The sequence below is a fragment of the Podarcis melisellensis genome (assembly GCF_964234715.1).
Source record: "Podarcis melisellensis genome assembly, chromosome: 7".
Lineage (NCBI taxonomy): Eukaryota > Metazoa > Chordata > Lepidosauria > Squamata > Lacertidae > Podarcis > Podarcis melisellensis.
This window is the reverse complement of record NC_138539.1, coordinates 83256493-83271574: the sequence shown is the minus strand read 5'-3', so window position 1 is coordinate 83271574 and position 15082 is coordinate 83256493.

Genomic DNA, 15082 nt, shown 5'->3' with positions numbered 1-15082 from the left:
AATGGTGCCAAACTGTTGCAAACGATCCCCTGAAAGGTTTATCGGTGGAAACAGATGCGTTTTTATCATCGGAAACAGAATCAGCCCTTGATATCTAAACAACTTTTTTTGAAAAAATCCCTAAGCCGCGCGGTCACAATTTCTTCAAAATTTCTGACGTTCTGCAATTCACTCATAAATGGTGCCAAACTGTTGCAAACAATCTCCTGAAAGGTTTTTCGGTGGAAACAGGTGGGTTTTTATCATTGGAAACAGAATTAGCCCTCGATGTCTGAACAACTTTTTTTTGAAAAAATCCCTAAGCCGCGCGGTCACAATTTCTTCAAAATTTCTGACGTTCTGCAATTCACTAAAAAATGGTGCCAAACTGTTGCAGACCATCCCCTGAAAGGTTTTTCGTTGGAAACAGAAGCGTTTTTATCATCGGAAACAGAATCAGCCCTCGATGTCTGAACAACTTTTTTTGAAAAAATCCCTAAGCCGCGCGGTCACAATTTCTTCAAAATTTCTGACGTTCTGCAATACACTCATAAATGGTGCCAAATTGTTGCAAACCATCCCCTGAAAGGTTTTTCGGTGGAAACAGGTGGGTTTTTATCATCGGAAACAGAATTAGCCCTCGATGTCTGAACAACTTTTTTTGAAAAAATCCCTAAGCCGCGCGGTCACAATTTCTTCAAAATTTCTGACGTTCTGCGATTCACTCAAAAATGGTGCCAAAATTTTGCAGACCATCCCCTGAAAGGTTTTTCGGTGAAAACAGATGCCTTTTTATCATCGGAAACAGAATTAGCCCTCGATGTCTGAACAACTTTTTTTGAAAAAATCCCTAAGCCGCGCGGTCACAATTTCTTCAAAATTTCTGACGTTCTGCAATTCACTCAAAAATGGTGCCAAACTGTTGCAAACGATCCCCTGAAAGTTTTTTCGGTGGAAACAGATGCGTTTTTATCATCGGAAACAGAATCAGCCCTCTATGTCTGAACAACTTTTTTAAAAAAAATCCCTAAGCCGCGCGGTCACAATTTCTTCAAAATTTCTGACGTTCTGCAATTCACTCATAAATGGTGCCAAACTGTTGCAAACCATCCCCTGAAAGGTTTTTCGTTGGAAACAGATGCGTTTTTATCATCGGAAACAGAATCAGCCCTCGATGTCTGAACAACTTTTTTTGAAAAAATCCCTAAGCTGCGCGGTCACAATTTCTTCAAAATTTCTGACGTTCTGCTATTCACTCAAAAATGGTGCCAAACTTTTGCAGACCATCCCCTGAAAGGTTTTTCGGTGGAAACAGATGCGTTTTTATCATCGGAAACAGAATCAGCCCTCGATGTCTGAACAACTTTTTTTGAAAAAATCCCTAAGTCGCGCGGTCACAATTTCTTCAAAATTTCTGACGTTCTGCAATTCACTCAAAAATGGTGCCAAACTGTTGCAAACGATCCCCTGAAAGTTTTTTCGGTGGAAACAGATGCGTTTTTATCATCGGAAACAGAATCAGCCCTCGATGTCTGAACAACTTTTTTTGAAAAAATCCCTAAGCCGCGCGGTCACAATTTCTTCAAAATTTCTGACGTTCTGCAATTCACTCATAAATGGTGCCAAACTGTTGCAAACCATCCCCTCAAAGGTTTTTCTGTGGAAACAGATGTGTTTTTATCATCGGAAACAGAATCAGCCCTCAATGTCTGAACAACTTTTTAAAAAAAAAATTCCTAAGCCGCGCGGTCACAATTTATTCAAAATTTCTGACGTTCTGCAATTCACTCAAAAATGGTGCCAAACTGTTGCAAACCATCCCCTGAAAGGTTTTTCGGTGGAAAGAGATGCGTTTTTATCATCGGAAACAGAATTAGCCCTCAATGTCTGAACAACTTTTTGAAAAAAATCGCTAAGCCGCGCGGTCACAATTTCTTCAAAATTTCTGACGTTCTGCAATTCACTCAAAAATGGTGCCAAACTGTTGCAAACGATCCCCTGAAAGGTTTTTCGGTGGAAACAGATGCGTTTTTATCATCGGAAACAGAATCAGCCCTCGATGTCTGAACAACTTTTTTTAAAAAAAATCCCTAAGCCGCGCGGTCACAATTTCTTCAAAATTTCTGACGTTCTGCAATTCACTCATAAATGGTGCCAAACTGTTGCAAACCATCCCCTGAAAGGTTTTTCGGTGGAAACAGATGCGTTTTTATCATCGGAAACAGAATCAGCCCTCGATGTCTGAACAACTTTTTTTAAAAAAATCCCTAAGCCGCGCGGTGACAATTTCTTCAAAATTTCTGACGTTCTGCAATTCACTCATAAATGGTGCCAAACTGTTGCAAACCATCCCCTCAAAGGTTTTTCTGTGGAAACAGATGCGTTTTTATCATCGGAAACAGAATTAGCCCTCGATGTCTGAACAACCTTTTTTAAAAAAATCCCTAAGCCGCGCGGTCACAATTTCTTCAAAATTTCTGACGTTCTGCAATTCACTCAAAAATGGTGCGAAACTGTTGCAGACCATCCCCTGAAAGGTTTTTCGTTGGAAACAGAAGCGTTTTTATCATCGGAAACAGAATCAGCCCTCGATGTCTGAACAACTTTTTTTGAAAAAATCCCTAAGCCGCGCGGTCACAATTTCTTCAAAATTTCTGACGTTCTGCAATTCACTCATAAAAAAGTAAAGGTAAAGGTACCCCTGCCCATACGGGCCAGTCTTACCAGACTCTGGGGTTGTGCGCCCATCTCACTTAAGAGGCCAGGGGCCAGAGCTGTCCGGAGACACTTCCGGGTCACGTGGCCAGTGTGACATCGCTGCTCTGGCGAGCCAGAGCTGCACACGGAAACGCCGTTTACCTTCCCGCTGGTAAGCGGTCCCTATTTATCTACTTGCACCCGGAGGTGCTTTCGAACTGCTAGGTTGGCAGGCGCTGGAACCGAGCAGCGGGAGCGCACCCCGCCGCAGGGATTCGAACCGCCGACCACTCATAAATGGTGCCAAATTGTTGCAAACCATCCCCTGAAAGGTTTTTCGGTGGAAACAGGTGGGTTTTTATCATCGGATACAGAATTAGCCCTCGATGTCTGAACAACTTTTTTTGAAAAAATCCGTAAGTCGCGTGGTCACAATTTCTTCAAAATTTCTGACGTTCTGCAATTCACTCAAAAATGATGCCAAACTGTTGCAAACCATCCCCTGAAAGGTTTTTCGTTGGAAACAGAAGCGTTTTTATCATCGGAAACAGAATTAGCCCTCAATGTCTGAACAACTTTTTGAAAAAAATCGCTAAGCCGCGCGGTCACAATTTGTTCAAAATTTCTGACGTTCTGCAATTCACTCAAAAATGGTGCCAAACTGTTGCAAACGATCCCCTGAAAGGTTTTTCGGTGGAAACAGATGCGTTTTTATCATCGGAAACAGAATCAGCCCTCGATGTCTGAACAACTTTTTTTAAAAAAATCCCTAAGCCGCGCGGTCACAATTTCTTCAAAATTTCTGATGTTCTGCAATTCACTCATAAATGGTGCCAAACTGTTGCAAACAATCCCCTGAATGGTTTTTCGGTGGAAACAGGTGGGTTTTTATTATTGGAAACAGAATTAGCCCTCGATGTCTGATCAACTCTTTTTGAAAAAATCCCTAAGCCGCGCGGTCACAATTTCTTCAAAATTTCTGACGTTCTGCAATTCACTCATAAATGGTGCCAAATTGTTGCAAACCATCCCCTCAAAGGTTTTTCGGTGGAAACAGATGCGTTTTTATCATCGGAAACAGAATTAGCCCTCGATGTCTGAACACCTTTTTTTAAAAAATCCCTAAGCCGCGCGGTCACAATTTCTTCAAAATTTCTGACGTTCTGCAATTCACTCAAAAATGGTGCCAAACTGTTGCAAACGATCCCCTGAAAGTTTTTTCGGTGGAAACAGATGCGTTTTTATCATCGGAAACAGAATCAGCCCTCGATGTCTGAACAACTTTTTTAAAAAAATTTCCTAAGCCGCGCGGTCACAATTTATTCAAAATTTCTGACGTTCTGCAATTCACTCAAAAATGATGCCAAACTGTTGCAAACCATCCCCTGAAAGGTTTTTCGGTGGAAAGAGATGCGTTTTTATCATCGGAAACAGAATTAGCCCTCGATGTCTAAACAACTTTTTGAAAAAAATCGCTAAGCCGCGCGGTCACAATTTCTTCAAAATTTCTGACGTTCTGCAATTCACTCAAAAATGGTGCCAAACTGTTGCAAACGATCCCCTGAAAGGTTTATCGGTGGAAACAGATGCGTTTTTATCATCGGAAACAGAATCAGCCCTTGATATCTAAACAACTTTTTTTGAAAAAATCCCTAAGCCGCGCGGTCACAATTTCTTCAAAATTTCTGACGTTCTGCAATTCACTCATAAATGGTGCCAAACTGTTGCAAACAATCCCCTGAAAGGTTTTTCGGTGGAAACAGGTGGGTTTTTATCATTGGAAACAGAATTAGCCCTCGATGTCTGAACAACTTTTTTTTGAAAAAATCCCTAAGCCGCGCGGTCACAATTTCTTCAAAATTTCTGACGTTCTGCGATTCACTAAAAAATGGTGCCAAACTGTTGCAGACCATCCCCTGAAAGGTTTTTCGTTGGAAACAGAAGCGTTTTTATCATTGGAAACAGAATTAGCCCTCGATGTCTGATCAACTCTTTTTGAAAAAATCCCTAAGCCGCGCGGTCACAATTTCTTCAAAATTTCTGACGTTCTGCAATTCACTCATAAATGGTGCCAAATTGTTGCAAACCATCCCCTCAAAGGTTTTTCGGTGGAAACAGATGCGTTTTTATCATCGGAAACAGAATTAGCCCTCGATGTCTGAACACCTTTTTTTAAAAAACCCCTAAGCCGCGCGGTCACAATTTCTTCAAAATTTCTGACGTTCTGCAATTCACTCAAAAATGGTGCCAAACTGTTGCAAACGATCCCCTGAAAGTTTTTTCGGTGGAAACAGATGCGTTTTTATCATCGGAAACAGAATCAGCCCTCGATGTCTGAACAACTTTTTAAAAAAAATTTCCTAAGCCGCGCGGTCACAATTTATTCAAAATTTCTGACGTTCTGCAATTCACTCAAAAATGATGCCAAACTGTTGCAAACCATCCCCTGAAAGGTTTTTCGGTGGAAAGAGATGCGTTTTTATCATCGGAAACAGAATTAGCCCTCGATGTCTAAACAACTTTTTGAAAAAAATCGCTAAGCCGCGCGGTCACAATTTCTTCAAAATTTCTGACGTTCTGCGATTCACTCAAAAATGGTGCCAAACTGTTGCAAACGATCCCCTGAAAGGTTTATCGGTGGAAACAGATGCGTTTTTATCATCGGAAACAGAATCAGCCCTTGATATCTAAACAACTTTTTTTGAAAAAATCCCTAAGCCGCGCGGTCACAATTTCTTCAAAATTTCTGACGTTCTGCAATTCACTCATAAATGGTGCCAAACTGTTGCAAACAATCCCCTGAAAGGTTTTTCGGTGGAAACAGGTGGGTTTTTATCATTGGAAACAGAATTAGCCCTCGATGTCTGAACAACTTTTTTTTGAAAAAATCCCTAAGCCGCGCGGTCACAATTTCTTCAAAATTTCTGACGTTCTGCAATTCACTAAAAAATGGTGCCAAACTGTTGCAGACCATCCCCTGAAAGGTTTTTCGTTGGAAACAGAAGCGTTTTTATCATCGGAAACAGAATCAGCCCTCGATGTCTGAACAACTTTTTTTGAAAAAATCCCTAAGCCGCGCGGTCACAATTTCTTCAAAATTTCTGACGTTCTGCAATACACTCATAAATGGTGCCAAATTGTTGCAAACCATCCCCTGAAAGGTTTTTCGGTGGAAACAGGTGGGTTTTTATCATCGGAAACAGAATTAGCCCTCGATGTCTGAACAACTTTTTTTGAAAAAATCCCTAAGCCGCGCGGTCACAATTTCTTCAAAATTTCTGACGTTCTGCGATTCACTCAAAAATGGTGCCAAAATTTTGCAGACCATCCCCTGAAAGGTTTTTCGGTGAAAACAGATGCCTTTTTATCATCGGAAACAGAATTAGCCCTCGATGTCTGAACAACTTTTTTTGAAAAAATCCCTAAGCCGCGCGGTCACAATTTCTTCAAAATTTCTGACGTTCTGCAATTCACTCAAAAATGGTGCCAAACTGTTGCAAACGATCCCCTGAAAGTTTTTTCGGTGGAAACAGATGCGTTTTTATCATCGGAAACAGAATCAGCCCTCTATGTCTGAACAACTTTTTTAAAAAAAATCCCTAAGCCGCGCGGTCACAATTTCTTCAAAATTTCTGACGTTCTGCAATTCACTCATAAATGGTGCCAAACTGTTGCAAACCATCCCCTCAAAGGTTTTTCGTTGGAAACAGATGCGTTTTTATCATCGGAAACAGAATCAGCCCTTGATGTCTAAACAACTTTTTTTGAAAAAATCCCTAAGCCGCGCGGTCACAATTTCTTCAAAATTTCTGACGTTCTGCAATTCACTCATAAATGGTGCCAAACTGTTGCAAACAATCCCCTGAAAGGTTTTTCGGTGGAAACAGGTGGGTTTTTATCATTGGAAACAGAATTAGCCCTCGATGTCTGAACAACTTTTTTTTGAAAAAATCCCTAAGCCGCGCGGTCACAATTTCTTCAAAATTTCTGACGTTCTGCAATTCACTCATAAATGGTGCCAAACTGTTGCAAACCATCCCCTCAAAGGTTTTTCGTTGGAAACAGATGCGTTTTTATCATCGGAAACAGAATCAGCCCTTGATGTCTAAACAACTTTTTTTGAAAAAATCCCTAAGCCGCGCGGTCACAATTTCTTCAAAATTTCTGACGTTCTGCAATTCACTCATAAATGGTGCCAAACTGTTGCAAACCATCCCCTCAAAGGTTTTTCGGTGGAAACAGATGCGTTTTTATCATCGGAAACAGAATTAGCCCTCGATGTCTGAACACCTTTTTTTAAAAAATCCCTAAGCCGCGCGGTCACAATTTCTTCAAAATTTCTGACGTTCTGCAATTCACTCAAAAATGATGCCAAACTGTTGCAAACCATCCCCTGAAAGGTTTTTCGTTGGAAACAGAAGCGTTTTTATCATCGGAAACAGAATTAGCCCTCAATGTCTGAACAACTTTTTGAAAAAAATCGCTAAGCCGCACGGTCACAATTTGTTCAAAATTTCTGACGTTCTGCAATTCACTCAAAAATGGTGCCAAACTGTTGCAAACGATCCCCTGAATGGTTTTTCGGTGGAAACAGATGCGTTTTTATCATCGGAAACAGAATCAGCCCTCGATGTCTGAACAACTTTTTTTAAAAAAATCCCTAAGCCGCGCGGTCACAATTTCTTCAAAATTTCTGACGTTCTGCAATTCACTCATAAATGGTGCCAAACTGTTGCAAACCATCCCCTGAAAGGTTTTTCGTTGGAAACAGATGCGTTTTTATCATGGGAAACAGAATCAGCCCTTGATGTCTAAACAACTTTTTTTGAAAAAATCCCTAAGCCGCGCGGTCACAATTTCTTCAAAATTTCTGATGTTCTGCAATTCACTCATAAATGGTGCCAAACTGTTGCAAACAATCCCCTGAAAGGTTTTTCGGTGGAAACAGGTGGGTTTTTATTATTGGAAACAGAATTAGCCCTCGATGTCTGATCAACTCTTTTTGAAAAAATCCCTAAGCCGCGCGGTCACAATTTCTTCAAAATTTCTGACGTTCTGCAATTCACTCATAAATGGTGCCAAATTGTTGCAAACCATCCCCTCAAAGGTTTTTCGGTGGAAACAGATGCGTTTTTATCATCGGAAACAGAATTAGCCCTCGATGTCTGAACACCTTTTTTAAAAAAATCCCTAAGCCGCGCGGTCACAATTTCTTCAAAATTTCTGACGTTCTGCAATTCACTCAAAAATGGTGCCAAACTGTTGCAAACGATCCCCTGAAAGTTTTTTCGGTGGAAACAGATGCGTTTTTATCATCGGAAACAGAATCAGCCCTCGATGTCTGAACAACTTTTTAAAAAAAATTTCCTAAGCCGCGCGGTCACAATTTATTCAAAATTTCTGACGTTCTGCAATTCACTCAAAAATGATGCCAAACTGTTGCAAACCATCCCCTGAAAGGTTTTTCGGTGGAAAGAGATGCGTTTTTATCATCGGAAACAGAATTAGCCCTCGATGTCTAAACAACTTTTTGAAAAAAATCGCTAAGCCGCGCGGTCACAATTTCTTCAAAATTTCTGACGTTCTGCAATTCACTCAAAAATGGTGCCAAACTGTTGCAAACGATCCCCTGAAAGGTTTATCGGTGGAAACAGATGCGTTTTTATCATCGGAAACAGAATCAGCCCTTGATATCTAAACAACTTTTTTTGAAAAAATCCCTAAGCCGCGCGGTCACAATTTCTTCAAAATTTCTGACGTTCTGCAATTCACTCATAAATGGTGCCAAACTGTTGCAAACAATCCCCTGAAAGGTTTTTCGGTGGAAACAGGTGGGTTTTTATCATTGGAAACAGAATTAGCCCTCGATGTCTGAACAACTTTTTTTGAAAAAATCCCTAAGCCGCGCGGTCACAATTTCTTCAAAATTTCTGACGTTCTGCAATTCACTCAAAAATGGTGCCAAACTGTTGCAAACCATCCCCTGAAAGGTTTTTCGGTGGAAACAGATGCGTTTTTATCATCGGAAACAGAATCAGCCCTTGATGTCTGAACAACTTTTTTTAAAAAAATCCCTAAGCCGCGCGGTCACAATTTCTTCAAAATTTCTGACGTTCTGCAATTCACTCATAAATGGTGCCAAACTGTTGCAAACAATCCCCTGAAAGGTTTTTCGGTGGAAACAGATGCGTTTTTATCATTGGAAACAGAATTAGCCCTCGATGTCTGAACAACTTTTTTTGAAAAAATCCCTAAGCCGCGCGGTCACAATTTCTTCAAAATTTCTGACGTTCTGCAATTCACTCATAAATGGTGCCAAACTGTTGCAAACCATCCCCTGAAAGGTTTTTCGGTGGAAACAGGTGGGTTTTTATCATCGGAAACAGAATTAGCCCTCGATGTCTGAACAACTTTTTTTAAAAAATCCCTAAGCCGCGCGGTCACAATTTCTTCAAAATTTCTGACGTTCTGCAATTCACTCAAAAATGGTGCCAAACTGTTGCAAACCATCCCCTGAAAGGTTTTTCGGTGGAAACAGATGCGTTTTTATCATCGGAAACAGAATCAGCCCTCGATGTCTGAACAACTTTTTTTAAAAAAATCCCTAAGCCGCGCGGTCACAATTTCTTCAAAATTTCTGACGTTCTGCAATTCACTCAAAAATGGTGCCAAACTTTTGCAGACCATCCCCTGAAAGGTTTTTCGGTGGAAACAGATGCGTTTTTATCATCGGAAACAGAATCAGCCCTCGATGTCTGAACAACTTTTTTTGAAAAAATCCCTAAGCCGCGCGGTCACAATTTCTTCAAAATTTCTGACGTTCTGCAATTCACTCATAAATGGTGCCAAACTGTTGCAAACCATCCCCTGAAAGGTTTTTCGGTGAAAACAGATGCGTTTTTATCATCGGAAACAGAATTAGCCCTCAATGTCTGAACAACTTTTTTTAAAAAATCCCTAAGCCGCGCGGTCACAATTTCTTCAAAATTTCTGACGTTCTGCAATTCACTCAAAAATGGTGCCAAACTGTTGCAAACCATCCCCTGAAAGGTTTTTCGGTGGAAACAGATGCGTTTTTATCATCGGAAACAGAATCAGCCCTCGATGTCTGAACAACTTTTTTTAAAAAAATCCCTAAGCCGCGCGGTCACAATTTCTTCAAAATTTCTGACGTTCTGCAATTCACTCATAAATGGTGCCAAACTGTTGCAAACAATCCCCTGAAAGGTTTTTCGGTGGAAACAGGTGGGTTTTTATCATTGGAAACAGAATTAGCCCTCGATGTCTGAACAACTTTTTTTTGAAAAAATCGCTCAGACACGCGGTCACAATTTCTTCAAAATTTCTGACGTTCTGCGATTCACTCAAAAATGGTGCCAAACTTTTGCAGACCATCCCCTGAAAGGTTTTTCGGTGGAAACAGATGCGTTTTTATCATCGGAAACAGAATTAGCCCTCGATGTCTGAACAACTTTTTTTGAAAAAATCCCTAAGCCGCGCGGTCACAATTTCTTCAAAATTTCTGACGTTCTGCAATTCACTCAAAAATGGTGCCAAACTTTTGCAGACCATCCCCTGAAAGGTTTTTCGGTGGAAACAGATGCGTTTTTATCATCGGAAACAGAATCAGCCCTCGATGTCTGAACAACTTTTTTTGAAAAAATCCCTAAGCCTCGCGGTCACAATTTCTTCAAAATTTCTGACGTTCTGCAATTCACTCATAAATGGTGCCAAACTGTTGCAAACCATCCCCTGAAAGGTTTTTCGGTGAAAACAGATGCGTTTTTATCATCGGAAACAGAATTAGCCCTCAATGTCTGAACAACTTTTTTTGAAAAAATCCCTAAGCCGCGCGGTCACAATTTCTTCAAAATTTCTGACGTTCTGCAATTCACTCATAAATGGTGCCAAACTGTTGCAAACCATCCCCTGAAAGGTTTTTCGGTGAAAACAGATGCGTTTTTATCATCGGAAACAGAATCAGCCCTCGATGTCTGAACAACTTTTTTTTAAAAAATCCCTAAGCCGCGCGGTCACAATTTCTTCAAAATTTCTGACGTTCTGCAATTCACTCATAAATGGTGCCAAACTGTTGCAAACCATCCCCTCAAAGGTTTTTCTGTGGAAACAGATGCGTTTTTATCATCGGAAACAGAATTAGCCCTCGATGTCTGAACAACTTTTTTTAAAAAAATCCCTAAGCCGCGCGGTCACAATTTCTTCAAAATTTCTGACGTTCTGCAATTCACTCAAAAATGGTGCCAAACTGTTGCAGACCATCCCCTGAAAGGTTTTTCGTTGGAAACAGATGCGTTTTTATCATCGGAAACAGAATCAGCCCTCGATGTCTGAACAACTTTTTTTGAAAAAATCCCTAAGCCGCGCGGTCACAATTTCTTCAAAATTTCTGACGTTCTGCAATTCACTCATAAATGGTGCCAAATTGTTGCAAACCATCCCCTGAAAGGTTTTTCGGTGGAAACAGGTGGGTTTTTATCATCGGAAACAGAATTAGCCCTCGATGTCTGAACAACTTTTTTTTAAAAATCCCTAAGCCGCGCGGTCACAATTTCTTCAAAATTTCTGACGGTCTGCAATTCACTCAAAAATGGTGCCAAACTGTTGCAAACGATCCCCTGAAAGGTTTTTCGGTGGAAACAGATGCGTTTTTATCATCGGAAACAGAATCAGCCCTCGATGTCTGAACAACTTTTTTAAAAAAAATCCCTAAGCCGCGCGGTCACAATTTCTTCAAAATTTCTGACGTTCTGCAATTCACTCATAAATGGTGCCAAACTGTTGCAAACCATCCCCTCAAAGGTTTTTCGTTGGAAACAGATGCGTTTTTATCATCGGAAACAGAATCAGCCCTTGATGTCTAAACAACTTTTTTTGAAAAAATCCCTAAGCCGCGCGGTCACAATTTCTTCAAAATTTCTGACATTCTGCGATTCACTCAAAAATGGTGCCAAACTTTTGCAGACCATCCCCTGAAAGGTTTTTCGGTGGAAACAGATGCGTTTTTATCATCGGAAACAGAATTAGACCTCGATGTCTGAACAACTTTTTTTGAAAAAATCCCTAAGCCGCGCGGTCACAATTTCTTCAAAATTTCTGACGTTCTGCAATTCACTCAAAAATGGTGCCAAACTGTCGCAAACGATCCCCTGAAAGTTTTTTCGGTGTAAACAGATGCGTTTTTATCATCGGAAACAGAATCAGCCCTCGATGTCTGAACAACTTTTTAAAAAAAAAATTCCTAAGCCGCGCGGTCACAATTTCTTCAAAATTTCTGACGTTCTGCAATTCACTCAAAAATGGTGCCAAACTGTTGCAAACGATCCCCTGAAAGGTTTTTCGGTGGAAAGAGATGCGTTTTTATCATCGGAAACAGAATTAGCCCTCGATGTCTGAACACCTTTTTCTAAAAAATCCCTAAGCCGCGCGGTCACAATTTCTTCAAAATTTCTGACGTTCTGCAATTCAATCAAAAATGATGCCAAACTGTTGCAAACCATCCCCTGAAAGGTTTTTCGGTGGAAAGAGATGCGTTTTTATCATCGGAAACAGAATTAGCCCTCAATGTCTGAACAACTTTTTGAAAAAAATCCCTAAGCCGCGCGGTCACAATTTCTTCAAAATTTCTGACGTTCTACAATTCACTCAAAAATGGTGCCAAACTTTTGCAGACCATCCCCTGAAAGGTTTTTCGGTGGAAACAGATGCGTTTTTATCATCGGAAACAGAATCAGCCCTCGATGTCTGAACAACTTTTTTTTAAAAAATCCCTAAGCCGCGCGGTCACAATTTCTTCAAAATTTCTGACGTTCTGCAATTCACTCATAAATGGTGCCAAACTGTTGCAAACCATCCCCTCAAAGGTTTTTCGTTGGAAACAGATGCGTTTTTATCATCGGAAACAGAATCAGCCCTTGATGTCTAAACAACTTTTTTTGAAAAAATCCCTAAGCCGCGCGGTCACAATTTCTTCAAAATTTCTGACGTTCTGCAATTCACTCATAAATGGTTCCAAACTGTTGCAAACAATCCCCTGAAAGGTTTTTCGGTGGAAACAGGTGGGTTTTTATCATTGGAAACAGAATTAGCCCTCGATGTCTGAACACATTTTTTTTGAAAAAATCCCTAAGCCGCGCGGTCACAATTTCTTCAAAATTTCTGACGTTCTGCGATTCACTCAAAAATGGTGCCAAACTTTTGCAGACCATCCCCTGAAAGGTTTTTCGGTGGAAACAGATGCGTTTTTATCATCGGAAACAGAATTAGACCTCGATGTCTGAACAACTTTTTTTGAAAAAATCCCTAAGCCGCGCGGTCACAATTTCTTCAAAATATCTGACGTTCTGCAATTCACTCAAAAATGGTGCCAAACTGTTGCAAACGATCCCCTGAAAGTTTTTTCGGTGTAAACAGATGCGTTTTTATCATCGGAAACAGAATCAGCCCTCGATGTCTGAACAACTTTTTTAAAAAAAAATTCCTAAGCCGCGCGGTCACAATTTCTTCAAAATTTCTGACGTTCTGCAATTCACTCAAAAATGGTGCCAAACTGTTGCAAACGATCCCCTGAAAGGTTTTTCGGTGGAAAGAGATGCGTTTTTATCATCGGAAACAGAATTAGCCCTCGATGTCTGAACACCTTTTTTAAAAAAATCCCTAAGCCGCGCGGTCACAATTTCTTCAAAATTTCTGACGTTCTGCAATTCAATCAAAAATGATGCCAAACTGTTGCAAACCATCCCCTGAAAGGTTTTTCGGTGGAAAGAGATGCGTTTTTATCATCGGAAACAGAATTAGCCCTCAATGTCTGAACAAATTTTTGAAAAAAATCCCTAAGCCGCGCGGTCACAATTTCTTCAAAATTTCTGACGTTCTACAATTCACTCAAAAATGGTGCCAAACTTTTGCAGACCATCCCCTGAAAGGTTTTTCGGTGCAAACAGATGCGTTTTTATCATCGGAAACAGAATCAGCCCTCGATGTCTGAACAACTTTTTTTGAAAAAATCCCTAAGCCGCACGGTCACAATTTCTTCAAAATTTCTGACGTTCTGCAATTCACTCATAAATGGTGCCAAACTGTTGCAAACCATCCCCTGAAAGGTTTTTCGGTGAAAACAGATGCGTTTTTATCATCGGAAACAGAATTAGCCCTCAATGTCTGAACAACTTTTTTAAAAAAATCCCTAAGCCGCGCGGTCACAATTTCTTCAAAATTTCTGACGTTCTGCAATTCACTCAAAAATGGTGCCAAACTGTTGCAAACCATCCCCTGAAAGGTTTTTCGGTGGAAACAGATGCGTTTTTATCATCGGAAACAGAATCAGCCCTCGATGTCTGAACAACTTTTTTAAAAAAAATCCCTAAGCCGCGCGGTCACAATTTCTTCAAAATTTCTGACGTTCTGCAATTCACTAAAAAATGGTGCCAAACTGTTGCAGACCATCCCCTCAAAGGTTTTTCGGTGGAAACAGATGCGTTTTTATCATCGGAAACAGAATTAGCCCTCGATGTCTGAACAACTTTTTTTTAAAAATCCCTAAGCCGCGCGGTCACAATTTCTTCAAAATTTCTGACGGTCTGCAATTCACTCAAAAATGGTGCCAAACTGTTGCAAACGATCCCCTGAAAGGTTTTTCGGTGGAAACAGATGCGTTTTTATCATCGGAAACAGAATCAGCCCTCGATGTCTGAACAACTTTTTTAAAAAAAATCCCTAAGCCGCGCGGTCACAATTTCTTCAAAATTTCTGACGTTCTGCAATTCACTCATAAATGGTGCCAAACTGTTGCAAACCATCCCCTCAAAGGTTTTTCGTTGGAAACAGATGCGTTTTTATCATCGGAAACAGAATCAGCCCTTGATGTCTAAACAACTTTTTTTGAAAAAATCCCTAAGCCGCGCGGTCACAATTTCTTCAAAATTTCTGACGTTCTGCGATTCACTCAAAAATGGTGCCAAACTTTTGCAGACCATCCCCTGAAAGGTTTTTCGGTGGAAACAGATGCGTTTTTATCATCGGAAACAGAATTAGACCTCGATGTCTGAACAACTTTTTTTGAAAAAATCCCTAAGCCGCGCGGTCACAATTTCTTCAAAATTTCTGACGTTCTGCAATTCACTCAAAAATGGTGCCAAACTGTCGCAAACGATCCCCTGAAAGTTTTTTCGGTGTAAAAAGATGCGTTTTTATCATCGGAAACAGAATCAGCCCTCGATGTCTGAACAACTTTTTAAAAAAAAAATTCCTAAGCCGCGCGGTCACAATTTCTTCAAAATTTCTGACGTTCTGCAATTCACTCAAAAATGGTGCCAAACTGTTGCAAACAATCCCCTGAAAGGTTTTTCGGTGGAAAGAGATGCGTTTTTATCATCGGAAACAGAATTAG